The sequence below is a fragment of the Anguilla anguilla genome, chromosome 1 (genome assembly GCF_013347855.1).
Source record: "Anguilla anguilla isolate fAngAng1 chromosome 1, fAngAng1.pri, whole genome shotgun sequence".
Classification (NCBI taxonomy): Eukaryota; Metazoa; Chordata; class Actinopteri; order Anguilliformes; family Anguillidae; genus Anguilla; species Anguilla anguilla.
This window is the reverse complement of record NC_049201.1, coordinates 83,463,797-83,479,022: the sequence shown is the minus strand read 5'-3', so window position 1 is coordinate 83,479,022 and position 15,226 is coordinate 83,463,797. Positions and strand designations below refer to the sequence as shown.

The 15,226-nt window shown below is 39.7% G+C and overlaps 2 protein-coding genes across 2 annotated transcripts in view; both read right to left on the bottom strand.

The window, feature by feature from the left end:
- LOC118232142 (basement membrane-specific heparan sulfate proteoglycan core protein-like) overlaps window positions 1–15,226 on the bottom strand; it is a 1,449,502-nt gene that overhangs the window by 712,078 nt on the left and 722,198 nt on the right. The gene's annotated exons all lie outside the window — the stretch shown is intronic.
- Window positions 1–15,226, bottom strand: part of LOC118232246 (B-cell receptor CD22-like) — a 282,573-nt gene that overhangs the window by 140,670 nt on the left and 126,677 nt on the right. The window lies entirely within an intron of this gene.

The following is a 15,226-nucleotide window of genomic DNA, read 5'->3' as shown; positions in this document are numbered from 1 at the left end:
CAGTGTCATTCTTCTTAAACCAGGTGTAGTTCTGCACTGGTGGGTTGGCATCACTGCTGCAGGTTAGAGTCACTGAACTGCCCTCCACTATTTCACCAGAGGGGCTCACTGCTACTGAGACGCTCTTTGGAGGATCTGAAAGAGAAAATAACAGGTACTGCTGTTTTAAACAAAAGTCACACTGAGGTATTCTTGGGAGCATCTAAATCATTAGAAAAATTAGTTAAATTCCATGTAATTTCTCTCTCACTGTGTTGCATCTCAAAGCACCAGCAGAAACATTTATTTCAAAGGGAAGTTCATAATGGAGCTGAAATCTCATTCTTTGAATTTCCCAGTGTATCATGCTTTGTTGCAAAATGATCTGGATATACTGTAGCTGTTTATGGTAGTTGGAAAATGACACAGGAGAGGTTCCTTTTTTGCCCGTTGCAAACTCAAAATGACTACACGTTTTACCTAAGACATGTCAGTATGATCAGACTCATCACTGTAGGATAATATAATTATATCTGATTTCTCCTCCACTGGCCAGCGTGACTGCTTTACTCTGTGTCTTACTGCTGTGAAGTTTCCCCAAAACACACAAGAGATACTGACTCTCTGCTCTGTGTGTCTGAAGCTGAGATGCACTGATATACTCACACTGCACATGAAGACGTTTAGGAGGAGATTTTTCGGTCCCAATCACATTCCCTGCCTGACAGTAGTATTCTCCTGCATCCTGCAGTGTGATGCTTTTAAAGGTGTAACTGGATCGTCTCCATGGGGATACAGCTCTACTATTCTTAAACCAGGTGTAGTTCTGCACTGGTGGGTTGGCATCACTGCTGCAGGTCAGAGTCACTGAACTGCCCTCCACTATTTCACCAGAGGGGCTCACTGATACTGAGACGCTCTTCGGAGGATCTGAAAGAGAAAATAACAGGACTTGCAGTTTTAAATAAAAGTCACACTGAGGTGTTCTTGGGAGCATCTGAAATTATTCGAAAAATGTGTTAAATTCCATATAATTTCTTACTCACTGTGTTGCATCTCAAAACACTAGCACAGACATTTATTTCAAAGTAATGTTTAAAACGGAGCTGAAATCTCACAATGTGATGTGGTGGGGTGGTGTGGTTAGGGCGCCATATGCAGGCAGATTGGGAGCAGTATAGCTGGCTAACAACCACGCCTGTTTGAAATTACAATTGATTGGTAATGGTTTATATGCTCTGCATGCAGTGAGACTGGGGTGCTGGAATGAGAGATGCACGCGGGAGCTGCATGCCATCTAATCCCCGTCCTTATCGTCTGTGTTTTGTTTGTTTTGTTTGTGTTTCCGTGTTTTTGGTATTGAGCGCACAATAAAGCCTTGGTGCCTCTAACAACGACGGATTGTGTGGTTTGTGGGGAAAAGGACTGCAGAACCCGCTACAGTAAATATCCCAGTATATCATGCATTCTTACAAAATGAACTGGATATTCTGTAGCTATTTATGGTAGTTGGAAAATGACACAGCAGAATCAAGTTTTCAGAAGTGACAGAAGTATTTAGATATGTCTTTTTAGCATCTTCATTAAAGATAACTTCATTTTTTAAAGTTGAACAGCTGCATGTGGTACCTTTTTTGCCCTTTGCAAAATCAAAATGACTACAAGTTTTACCTAAGACATGTCAGTATGATCAGACTCATCACTGTATGATAATGTAATCATATCTGATTTCTCCTCCACTGGCTAGTGTGACTGCTTAACTCAGTGTCTTACTGCTGTGAAGTTACCCAAAGACACTCAGGAGATGCTGACTCTCTGCTCTGTGTCTATGAAGCTGAGATGCACTGATATACTCACACCGCACATCAAGACGTTCAGAAGAAGATCTGTTTGTCCCAATCTTATTCTCTGCCTCACAGTAGTATTCTCCTGCATCCTGCAGTGTGATGCTTTTAATGGTGTAACTGGATCCTCTCCATGGGGATACAGCTCTATTATTCTTATACCAGGCGTAACTGTGCACTGGTGGGTTGGCATCGCTGCTGCAGGTCAGAGTCACTGAACTGCCCTCCACTATTTCACCAGAGGAACTCACTGTTAATGAGACGCTCTTTGGATGATCTGAAAGAGAAAATAACAGGTCCTGCAGATTTAAATAAAAGTCACACTGAGGGGTTCTTGGGAGTATCTAAAATCATTAGAAAAATGTGTTAAATTCCATATAATTTCTCACTCACTGTGTTCCATCTCAAAGCACTAGCAGAGACACTTATTTCAAAGGGAAGTTTATAATGGAGCTGACATCTCATTCTTTGAATTTCTCAGTGTGTCCTGCTTTGTTAACTGGATATACTGTAGTTTGTTATGGTGGTTGGTAAATTACACAGGACAAACAGGATTTCAGAAGTTACATTAGTATATATATATGTCTTTTTAGCATGTTCATTAGTGGGCTTGCTTCCAGGCAAGCCCACTCTTGCTATCTTGCATATTTATTTATTCATTATCTGCACTTTCTGCCCAATTTTTCTAGCTCTAACTACTCCTACAGTTTTTGCACTACATTCAAACTTTTTACACCAAAATGACTGGCTAGTTCTAGACATTGTTGCTTGTATTCAGATTTTTTGAAATATTCAAAACTTTAAAAAAATATTTAACCTTTTTTGTGGTTACTCCACAGAGAGTCACTCGGGACGTTTAGTCAAACGCTGTAGTATGCGCAGGTGGTCACTCTCATTGACGGTGCTGGCGGGTGTGGGCGCAAAGAATTGCGTGGTATGGATTCAAAAGACAAAGCGCTTCTCGTCACATTAATAACGCTAGTTAAATCAACCGGCAGTAATGCTATGTACGGATGCTATCCTGCACGCATGAGTAGGAGCTAATGACACACAGCTACGGATGCTATCCTGCACGCATGAGTAGGAGCTACAGACACACAGCTACGGATGCTATCCTGCACGCATGAGTAGGAGCTACAGACACACAGCTACGGATGCTATCCTGCACGCATGAGTAGAAGCTAATGACACACAGCTACAACCACCAAGACAGATGTATGGACACATGGAGGACAACAAATAACGTTACAGAGGTGAGGACATGCCATAACTAGCTAGCTATATAGTTAGCCAAGTTTTACTCATGACACTTTTACGATACGACTAATCCCTGGGACACAATCGCTACTTGCTGATCCCCGGCTGTATATGTAACGCTACGGTGCGCCGTGGGTCTGGACGGTTTCATGCTTCTTCTGAGTTATGCGCCCTCATTTAAAATGCATTGAGGCTTGAGGACAGTGCCAGTTGGAATTTGAAGCAAGCCCACACAATTCCTTCAGGAATTGTAACCTTTCTAGTTAATAATGATAACTTTTGTTAAAGGTCAACAGTTACATGTGGTACCTTTTTCCCCTGTGCAAACTCAAAATGACTACATGCTTTACTTGAGACATGTCAGTATGATCAGACTGATCACTGTAGATTAATGTAATTATATCTGATTTCTCCGCCACTGGCCAGTGTGACTGCTTTACTCAGTGTCTTACTACTGTGCAGTTGTCAAAAGGCACTCAAGAGATACTGACTCTCTGCTCTGTGTGTCTGAAGCTGAGCTGCACTGATACACTCACACTGCACATCAAGACGTTTAGGAGGAGATCTGTTTGTTCCAATCCCATTCCCTGCCTGACAGGTGTATTCTCCTGCATCCTGCAGTGTGATGGTTTTAATGGTGTAACTGTCCTCTGGTCCTCCTGTCTCTGAAGATACAGCTCTATTATTGTTATACCAGGTGTATTGTTGCACTGGTGGGTTGGCATCGCTGCTGCAGGTCAGAGTCACTGAACTGCCCTCTACTATTTCACCAGAGGGGGGCACTGATAAAGTGATAAAGATGCTCTTAGGAGGATCTGAAAGAGAAAATAACAGGTCCTGCAGTTTTATATAGATCTCACACTTACCTCAGTTAAAATATGTTTCCTTTTCCTTAATGTTTCCAAATGTCATTTTGTTTGACTGCTATTATTGCAATGCCATCTTTCTTTCAATTTTTAGAATTAACTTAATCCGATATCGTTTCTAAACATCATAACTTCCTAATCATTATCTGCAGGTTCCTCTTCTGCCCAGTTCTCATGTCTTTTAAAGGTACATTAAAGTACAACTGCATCACAGCTTTTTCAAAACAAGTAACAAATGAGACAAAATTAAATGTATGAGTTTGTCTTCAAATACTCACAGAGAGTCACTACTGGGGACGGGAGATTCTCATGACCTCTTACTGCACAAGAGTACCTTCCTGCATCTCCACTGCTGGCTATGAACTGAAGGTAGTTATGATTTTGATATTTCTGGGCGGTGTTTTGTAGAGATTGTCCATTCTTGTACCAGATGAATGTTTGGCTGCCAGTCAGGTGAGTGCAGGTGATTTTACAGGTTAATGTCACCCTCACTCTCTCACTCACTGTGCTAGATGTTATTTCAACCTTTACACCTGAGTGAGACGAAGATATACAATACCTCAATATACTGAGTTATTTAACAAAATTGTTATAATATACATTCAATAGAGGTGATACATTGATATTATACATTCATAAAGACATCAGCATATCAACAGTGACAAAGCATTAGCAATATGATCATGATTTTCACAATCAACATGATAAATAGACCATTCTGTTTCTATTAGAAAATGATTAGGAGTACTGCAAATTCATAGTATATAAAGCAAGTTTAGAATTACCTGTAACTGTCAATGAAACTCCAGGCTGACCAGTATATATTCCGTCATGGTCAGTCAGGAACCTGAAGCGATATGTTCCTGAATCGCTTTCACTCAGTTGCGTTATTCTGAAAGTGCAGTCACTGTTCATATCACCCAGATACCACACACGGTGAGAGTACTTTAAGTCCTTGGACAGGTCTTCACCCTCCTGTTTACTGTACCAGTCATAAATAACCCAGAATGTTTTCTGCACTGTGTGAGATGTGGGACATGAGTAAGTGCAGCGCATGTCTACTGATGACCCCTTTAAGGCACAGATTCTCTCAGGGGTGTAAGTCACTCTCCATCCCCACTGGCTCAGAACACCTGAAAAATACAAACACACGCACGCGCACACACACACACACATGCAGACACACATACACGCACATACACACACACACACACACGGGCGAGCACACACACACACACACACACACACACATGCGCACACATACACACGAACACGTATACATACACATACATACACACACACATGTGCACACATGCAAATGCAGGCACACACACACACACACACACACATTCACGCACGCGCACACACAAACACACTGCTGAGATATTCTTTAAAACACAGATGTGTTGGCAACATGACAGCTAAGGGATTCAATTAACAAAACTTTAAAACAAGTGCACCTAACTTCTCAAGAAATATGGAACATCAATTATTGTACTTGTATTTCAATACAAACTGATGTCAGTAGATGGCAGTAGCCGCTGATCAATGTGAGATTCGCAGGTACAGGAAGTCTTGCTTAGTAGCTGGCTTTGCTAGGATGTAGTAGCAAACCAAGCAAGTAATGAGCGTGTGTCTGCATATACCTTCGGCCGAAAACTGTTATGTTTTGCTTGCAGTAAAAACAAACTGCTTTCATTAAAACATGGCACCGGAATACTTGTGTTGTCATTCTAAGAATGCAACATGCACAATCAACAACTCCGATAATTTAGTACAGCCACAGATATTTATATCATGCCTCTGTCTCAGTTTCAATGCTGAGTGTGAAGAGAAACTTCATCTAAAAGGATCTCTCTTTTTTCCCGACTCTTCAGATGAGCGATGTTGCACTATAAACTAATGTACTGTAGAACATTATATTATATAAATTACATATATTCTTTAATGCAATTTAAATGCATTCACTTTTGTTGCTTCTGATTGAGTTAATGAAGGGAGAATAATAAATAGGAACACATGCTGATAAATACTATGAATGTAGACTGAAACATCAGAACAACATTTGGAAAAAAACACACAAACAATTTACCTGACACGGAGAGGACGATTACCAACAAGGTATTGAAGAGCATGGCTGCATCAGATTGAAAATATTTATCCAAATACACATATACAGGTCTTGATTATTATTTACACTGTGAAAATGAACAGCACAAACAAAGACTGTCAGAGTATTCTATTAATTTGCAAAAATACCAGAATAACAATTACTACACAAGCACACACAGTGAGTTAATGTGCTGCTAATGCCTAAAAATGCTTTGGGTTTTATGAAGAGCTCACAAAGATTCCAGAAAGCAGAGACTCAAACAGCCTTTTACTTGATGAATGATATTTGTATAGAAGGGGCAGCAATCATTTATAGTACGAAAATGCATTTTATTTTATATTTGATTACAGTTTAATCTTCTTGCACCACAAAATTTTGTGACGTAGTTTTGACTAAATGAAATATGATAATACACTTAACAGGAGAGAGTTATGATCTGGCCTCAGTGCTTTGTTAATGTGCCATTAGTATTAAACAGCCTTACAGACAGAGCAGTGTGGCTGAATATGATCGGAAATGAAGTGCTTCACACTAAATATAAAAGTAGAATGTGTTACAGATCTGACTCACTTCCTGAAGGTCATACTCATTTTAAATTGTATCGGATACAAACGTTTGAATAAAATAGACAGAGTCGTTTGCTTTGTGTCGGGACTGGACCAGTAGTGCCTGTTCAAAAAGACTGGCTAATTCTCATTTCTTTGCCCCCACTGTATTATTGAAATTCACATGTCAATAATTATGTTCATTTTTACATATTACGCTTATAAAATAAACATAACTACTATGTTTACAAAACACAAACTGTTGCTAAGATCTGAGGCTTTGCCTATTCCAATACATCCATCAAACCATCCATTATCTATACCCGCTTATCCTGAGCTGGAGCTGGTGCTGGAGCCTATCCAAGCATGCTTTGGGCGAGAGGCAGGAATACACTCTAGACAGGCTGCCAATCTATCGAAGGGAACACACACCATTCACTCACACATTCATACCTATGGGTAATTTAGAGTCTCCAATTGGCCTATTTGCATGTTTTTGGACCGTGGGAGGCAACCGGAGTACCCGGAGGTACATGCAAACTCCAGACAGAAAGGCCCCAAGCCGAGATTCGAACCCAGTGCCTTCTTGCTGTGAGGCGACAGTGCTACCCACTGCACCACCATGCCACCCCTATTCCAATACATGTACAGTAGAGGTTAAAAAAAAAGTGACTGTAAAAGGTGTGATAGGCATCAGGCACAGGTAAACACTCATACATTCAGGAGCCCTATACAAAATCCATTACCTAAACCAGATTATTTAATTCCGTTTAGTAAAAGATCTTCCAGGAAATTGATCTGAAATGTACATACAATACTCATCTATTTTTATAATTGCCCCATCTACAGATATATTTAATGTTTTGCATCCATCTATACTTCCTAGGTAAATTATTTATAAACAGCATGCTTTACCATTGCTACCATATGTAGCTCAGTCGTGTTTATGTTTCATGCATCAGATTTTTGGCATGAAGCCGAAACATCAACAAAATGCTGCTGTAGCTTAGCCTATAACCCGCTTATTAACATAAAGATTGCACACACTGTACTTTCACAGAAGATGAAAGGAGTGGACAGGCGTAGTTTTCGTATCTTTGTGTATGGCAGCAGTGCAGTATGGTGGTTTGGGGGTCCAGAGTGTGACTCTGGGAGCTCTGAGGTTGCAGTTTCCATCCCCACCTGGAGCACTGCTCTGGGGCCCCAAAGCGGGTACTGTGAGGTGCCCCTGCTTGGCTCTTTTGTGCAGAGGAGTAGCGGGCGCGGCTGTGGGTGAAGCTGCCTAATTTCAGGCGAGAGCCACCCTGACCACAGACAGTTAAAGCGCTGCTCACTTCCTGCAGCCTGTTCTATTCTTTATTTTATTCCACAGCTCAGTTTGGTTGAGGTGGAGCAGCGCTGTTTCTGTGGTTGATGTTCATGTGACCTTTTAGAACATTGGTTTTGCTTTGCCTGTTATACGGTCCTTCATACACATAATTAGTTGCATTTCAATGCTGATATTTAATGAGGATGACTTTTACTATATACAATTTATTGAATAGTATTATTATAGTATCTTTCACAGAGATGAACTTGATCCCCACATGTGAACTAAATGGAATGCAGGCAAAACACGATGGCCATATAAAGAAAATAATGATAATATTTTTCAGTACAGAGGTTCTAGGTTCACAGTGCTTTACAATGCTCAAATAATCCATAATACATTGATACTCAAAATAGAACAATGTATGTAAAAAAAATAAAATAAAATATGCATTCTTTCAAATACCGAAAACCAGACAGAAACTTAAATATGGGCTCAATAAAAGTCAATGTAAATTAAGTAATAAAACACTGTTTTATAAACATCTAGGAATTTACCTTTAAAAGTGACTTGAGTATGGAGATTATAATCTGCACATACCATAATACAATATGATACTGTAATATCTTCAGACATGGATCTGGAGGGTCTATACAAAGAACACGCGTGCGCACACACACACACACACACACACACACCCATTATTTCAAGAATGAAATTTAGTTTCACAAAAGTTTAAACGATGGCAAAATCTATCATTTTCTTCAGGAATAGAGCACACCAGTAAATGCAGTTCATTTACAGTTCTGCACATGTCATAAAGACAAAGAAATCTACTCATCTCTGTTTCAGAGCTGAGCATGAACAGGAATTTCAGATCATTTCTATGCTCTACATTTCACAATCCTATGCACTGCATTTCATCACCCTATGCTCTACATTTCACAGCACATGCGTGGTAAAAACAAATGTAATAAAATTCTGCTCAGACTAGAATCTTTAAACCAAATTCAAATTCAAATTCAAAATAACTTTATTCATCCGTTAAGAACTTAATTTGTGCAGAAGCGTCATTGCATGCTCAGCACATAACCGGACAAACGACAAACACAGAATAGACAACATACAAGTGTAGCTTAAAACAGTTTAATATGTCCGCCAGTAGGGCATCTAAACAACGTATGTGATCTTGTATGTAAGATTTAGATTCCCATTTCCTGTAACATATATCTTTAATTTTTTGCTTTCCCAGTCTAATGAGTTAAACAGGTTATATCAAATCATAGTAATTCTAAATAGATTTTAGCTTCTGATAGATATTGTAACCCCTGCAAACTGGCATTAATAAGCAGAACTGAAGTTACTAAATTGTTTACCTGAGGCAGAGAGAAGGGCATACAAAAATACTGTTGAGGTTGTTTAGAGCATGGCTGCATCGGCCTGACCATATATATATATATAAAAAAAACTTATATTATTTCTTTTGTTTTTTAAGCCATAACCAAAATTCAACAAAATGAATCACTGATATTCAGCATTTAACAGATAACATGGAAAGTAATAAAATAAAGAGTTACTGTCAGTAAACAGTAATCTTTTTTTATTGTTTTATTTATTTATTAATTTATTTTTACATAATTTTAATTTTAAGAAAGCCACTGTTTTAACGAATGCTGTGCATGTTTTCCCCACTGGTCACATAGCCACCTTTCAGCAGTGAGAGAGACTGATCTCCATTAGGATCACTAGATTAGCACAGAATAAAGCACTCGCTGTAATCCATAGATCAGAGAACAACAACACTGTACTTAAATTTCTCCACTGTCTTCTCTCAGCTTCTATCAAGGCACTCTATTGAATCATATACATTATTTTACAACTCAATGAAAAAATGTGTTAACAGCCATTAAGAATAAAACAGGGCTAAATCGTGCACTTACGCTGGTAGAGGAGGTGTGATCTTAACGGTTTTCAAACTGTCTGAAACGGCCCTGCTGACAGGTTCATATTTCTGAACATGGCAGAGTGACTCTGATGAATGCAAAGCTTGAAGAAAAATTGTTTATATTTGTAAATATTATTACATTTTACTTTAACCAGAACGGTCTTGTTGAGATTCAAAATCTCTTTTTCAAGAGTGTCCTGGCCAAGACAGGTAGCAGCTCATGCAGTTTAACATGGTTGCAGAATGACAATATAAAATCAAATTATGGACAACAAAGATTATTTTACAAGAATGTAGCTTCACTGTGTAATTTGACATATTGGTACACAATAATGCATATAAATACATAAAAGAGCTACATGAGCATCACAGCTGTGTAAAATACATTAACAGTGGTTTAAAAGCCAGAAAAAAGATGGAACTATGTTCCAATGCAAATGACAATATTTTGTTGCTGTAGCCTAGCCTATAACCCCCAGATCAACATAAAGATTGCACTTACTTTCGCAGAAGATGTAAAAAGCGGACAGGTGTAGTTATCTTTATGAAAGTATCACAGCTCTGGTGCCTCAAAACAGGTACTGTGAGGTGCCCCTGCTTGGCTCTTTTGTGCCGAGTGGGTGAAGCTGCCTAATGTCAGACCAGAGCTACCCTGACCACAGACAGTTAAAGCGCTGCTCACTTCCTGCAGCCTGTTCTATTCTTTATTTCATTTCACATCTCAGTTCAGTGTCCGGTGGTGCAGCGCTGTTTCTGTGGTTGATGTTCATGTGACCTTTTAGAACTTTGGTTTTGCTTAGCCTGTTATATGGTCCTGCATGTACATAATTAGTTGCATTTCAATGCTGATATTTCATAAAGATGACTTTTACTACATACAACCTCTTGTACGGTATTGTGTTAGTTATTGTATCTTTCACATTTCACAGAGATGAAGTAGATCCTCACATGTGAACGAAATGAGACTTATTTATTTATTTATTTTTTTTTGGGGGGGGGGGTTGGGGGGAGGGGGATATGCAGGCAAATCATGATGGCCATATAAAGATAATAATGATAATATTTTTCAGAAGAGGTTCGAGGTTCACAGTGCTTCACAATGCTTCACAATGCTCAAATAAACCATAATACAGCAATACACATAATAAAACAATATATGTAATAGCTAAACAGACAGAAACAGTAAATTTGGGTTAAATACAACAACGCAATGTAAAATGTGAAACTAAAACACTGTTTTAAAAGATTTTGGACCTTGCCTTTAAAAGTGACTTGAGTTTGGAGATTATAATCTGCATTAATCTGCATTATAATCTTCCCATTCAATGTGAGAGAATACATGTGCATGTACATGAGTTATGAGCGTGTGTGTAACAGAGTTATATAAACGTGTAATGGTGTTACAGGAGCATGCATGCAGCAGGGTTACATGAACATGCATGTTGCAGCAGGGTTACAGTACTTTGGGAAAAATCCTCCACCAACAGCTCTTTATAAAATGGATAAGATAGCAGAAACAGACAGCAGTTTTGTAAAGTTAAAGACAAAAAGAGGCTCTTTCACCCTGATCTCCACCATTTCTCATTTTCTGCAGATTCTCTCCTCTGTGTGTTTTAATCCCACAGAGGCCTCGTCAGCTCTCTGAAGCGCAGAGTTTGTGTCGCTGGCTGCGTTTGTCACTCTTTGAAGGCTCTGCTCTGAGGTGAGACACAGGAAGAGACTCAGTCACACATAAGTGCGCCTCCAGTTACACTTATATACTTTTTTTTTTTTTTCAAAATTGTGGTGGTCAAGACATCTTACAGGTGATGCACTACATGCGCATGTACATGAGTTATGAGCGTGTGTGTAACAGAGTTATATAAACATGTAACGGTGTCACAGGAGCATGCATGCAGCAGGGTTACATGAACATGCATGTTGCAGCAGGGTTACAGTACTTTGGGGAAAATCCTCCACCAACAGCTCTTTATAAAATGGAGAATCGAGCAGAAACTGACAGCAGTTCTGTATAGAGATCTGGAAACTCGCGTTTTTACTTCAGCTCTGCATAGCTTTTAGATTGAGAGAGGATGTCCCAGTGACACCCTCACAAAATGCAACATTCAGGCAGACTTTGAGAAACAGATATCTGAAGAACTCGTATGTTGTAAATGTTGTAATATTTGATGGTATTGTCAGAAGACTAATCAATTTCACATCAAAAAAGAAAAATCCCCCTGAAGCACGTTTTAAAAGATGTCTTGGGGGCTAGGGGTCTCAAACTCTAACCCTGTACGACCACAGACTGCTGGTTTTTGTGATGTCACTCAGCAGCTCATTTAGGCCTTGGAAACAAGGCGTGCAGACTCCTTAGACCATCGGGGACTTATATTCAGTGCAGGAGCACATGACACACCAGCAGACGCAGCAGCCTCCTTTGAGGAAAACTGGCTGCAGCTGAAGGGGTGTTGGAGGGCCAGTAGGGGGCAGTCTTCTGTCCGGATCAAATAAAATTCGACGCGACATCATTGTGATGGGGCACCGTGAACATGTTGCTCTTCAGGTGCGATGTGAAAACAAGATCCTGATTCGCTGTCGGTGAAGTTCCCGCGGCACTTTTCCAAAGGTAATGGCCGTTAAAGTACCCTGGTTCAAACCGTGTCTCCTCATCTGGCCATCTAACCACATTCCCTACATTTGAGTGGCCACAGTCTGTTGACTTAGTGGACTATAAATCACAGAATCATTTGGCCCAGGACCGGAAGAGATGGAGGGGCCTTGTGGAGGCCTTATGCACCACTTGGCGTGATGAGGCCTAAGTAAGTAAGTAATATCACAGAATCACTTGAAGAATTTACATTACAGAATTATATTTTAACATATTGTGGATTGCAAAATGAAATGAAAAAATGTCCACAAGCACAAGTACAATGTAATGGCAGTTAAGTGGGGAATGTTCTGCAATATTTTTAACCAATTAAAATATGGAGCAAGACTGAAATTGAGTTAAACTTAGCAGGAAGCCCACACTAATTGACAGTAACTTGCATTGTGTGTATCTGTGCTTTGTGCCTTCTGTTCAGCACAGATCTACTGACTTTGTAGTTTCATAAAAAATACAGCATGTACAGAAAACTGTCCTTTGCTTATCCCGTAAGGCTGATATGGTTGTCATGATCCAGGTTTCCAGGTCCAGGAATATCCAGGTGGGAAATCGTTTTTTACAGTGCCAGTGTGTCTGCTACTCTCTCTCTCCGTGAACTTTTCTTCTTCCAGCTGAAAGGGGGGGGGGGGGGGGGGGGGGGGTGACGTAACAGACCTTCAGGAGCTGTGGATCAGCCATCCCAGATGACATTTCACAATAACATCCCTACCAGCTCCTCTGAATTAAAGTGAATCGGTAAAATTACTGCATGTCTCCCTGATATTTAATAGTGAATTTTTAATCATATGTCTTCTCAGTGATGATTGATTTCCAGATGTTTCTGCACTCTTAACGCTTACCTCATACACGCAACAGCAGCAACGAGTGCAACAGCCACTGTGATTCCAACAACCGTCCACACAAGCACTGTCCTATCCCCTACTGCAAATAAGCAGACATAGCATTTTAATTCATGTTTAGGTATTTACCAGAGACTGTAATACAGAGTGACCTAAAAATAAGTGCATACAACTGGAAGACCGGAAGGACAACGCCAGACCAGGAAAATCAATGAAATTGCAGATAAATCTGTGTAGGCCAGTACAAGTTAGCTGAGAGAGCTGTGTGGGCTAGTTCAGGAACCAGATATGGGCATGCATACCCTAATTCCCCCCAAAAATATAAACTATAATCTAAATGGGTGTGATGTACTGCAGATTGTTTTGGAGGTGATGAAATCCATATATGATTATCCATTATGACCTTTACTTTCTTGTCTAGATGAAGGCTGGTCCTAGTTATACATTATTTTCAGTGATACCATGACTAAAAAAATCAAACACGCAAGTAATCTATAACAGATTCTGAAACAGTCACCTTTGTTCAAAAGAATAGATAAATTATTGTAGATCACTTGTCACTCACCTTCTATGTTGATTGACACAGCAGTAGAATTCTGACCTACATGTTTATTCCGTGCCTCACAGTAGTACTGTCCTCTGTTCCAGGATCTAAAGTTAGAAAAGTTCAAACTCTGTCCTGATCCTGCCTGCCAGATTCCAGTGTCATTCTTCTTAAACCAGGTGTAGTTCTGCACTGGTGGGTTGGCATCACTGCTGCAGGTCAGAGTCACTGAACTGCCCTCCACTATTTCACCAGAGGGGCTCACTGATACTGAGGTGTTCTTGGGAGCATCTAAAATCAATAGAGAAATGTGTTCAATTCCATATAATTTCTCAATCGCTGTGATTTGTCTCAAATAGATTCAGAACAATTTATTGCAAAGGAAAGTTTATAATGAAGCTGAAATAGCACATTGCAAATGTTTTTCTTTGTTTGGACTTGACTTGTGGAATCTGTAAAACATTCAGCAGTTCAAAAAATGTCATGCTGCCCCCTGCTGTCCAGCAATGTGTTCAACATACACACAAGTAAAAAATCAGGTATCAGGCTTGAACACAGATCATATCTTCTGGATCTACAGTAAGATTAGGGTGAGAATAAGAAACCAGCACAAGAAATACGTCTACTACTACTACTACTACGTCTACTACTACTACTACTAATACTAATAATAATAATAATAATAATAATAATAATAATAATAATAGTAATCATCATCATCACCATCATTTTATCGCAACTTATAGCACCTCATTACACAGAAAACAGTGCAGTGATTCACATAGATAAAAAAGTGTGTCTGAAGCAGAGCTGCACTGATATACTCACACTGCACATCAAGACGTTTAGGAGGAGATCTGTTTGTCCCAATCCCATTCCCTGCCGCACAGTAGTATTCTCCTGCATCCTGCAGTGTGATGGTTTTAATGGTGTAACTGTCCTCTGGTCCTCCTGTCTCTGAGGATACAGCTCTATTGTTCTTATACCAGGTGTATCTCTGCACTGGTGGGTTGGCATCACTGCTGCAGGTCAGAGTCACTGAACTGCCCTCCACTATTTCACCAGAGGGGCTCACTGATACTGAGGTGCTCTTAGGAGGATCTGAAAGAAACAAATACAGGTCCTGCTGTTTTATATAGCTAGATGTCACACCGAGGGGTTCTTGGGAGCATCTAAAATCCATAGAAAAATGTGTTAAATTCCATATAATTTCTCACTCACTGTGTTCCATCTCAAAGCACTAGCAGAGACATTTATTTCAAAGGGAAGTTTATAATGGAGCTGACATCTCATTCTTTGAATTTCTCAGTGTGTCCTGCTTTGTTAACTGGATATACT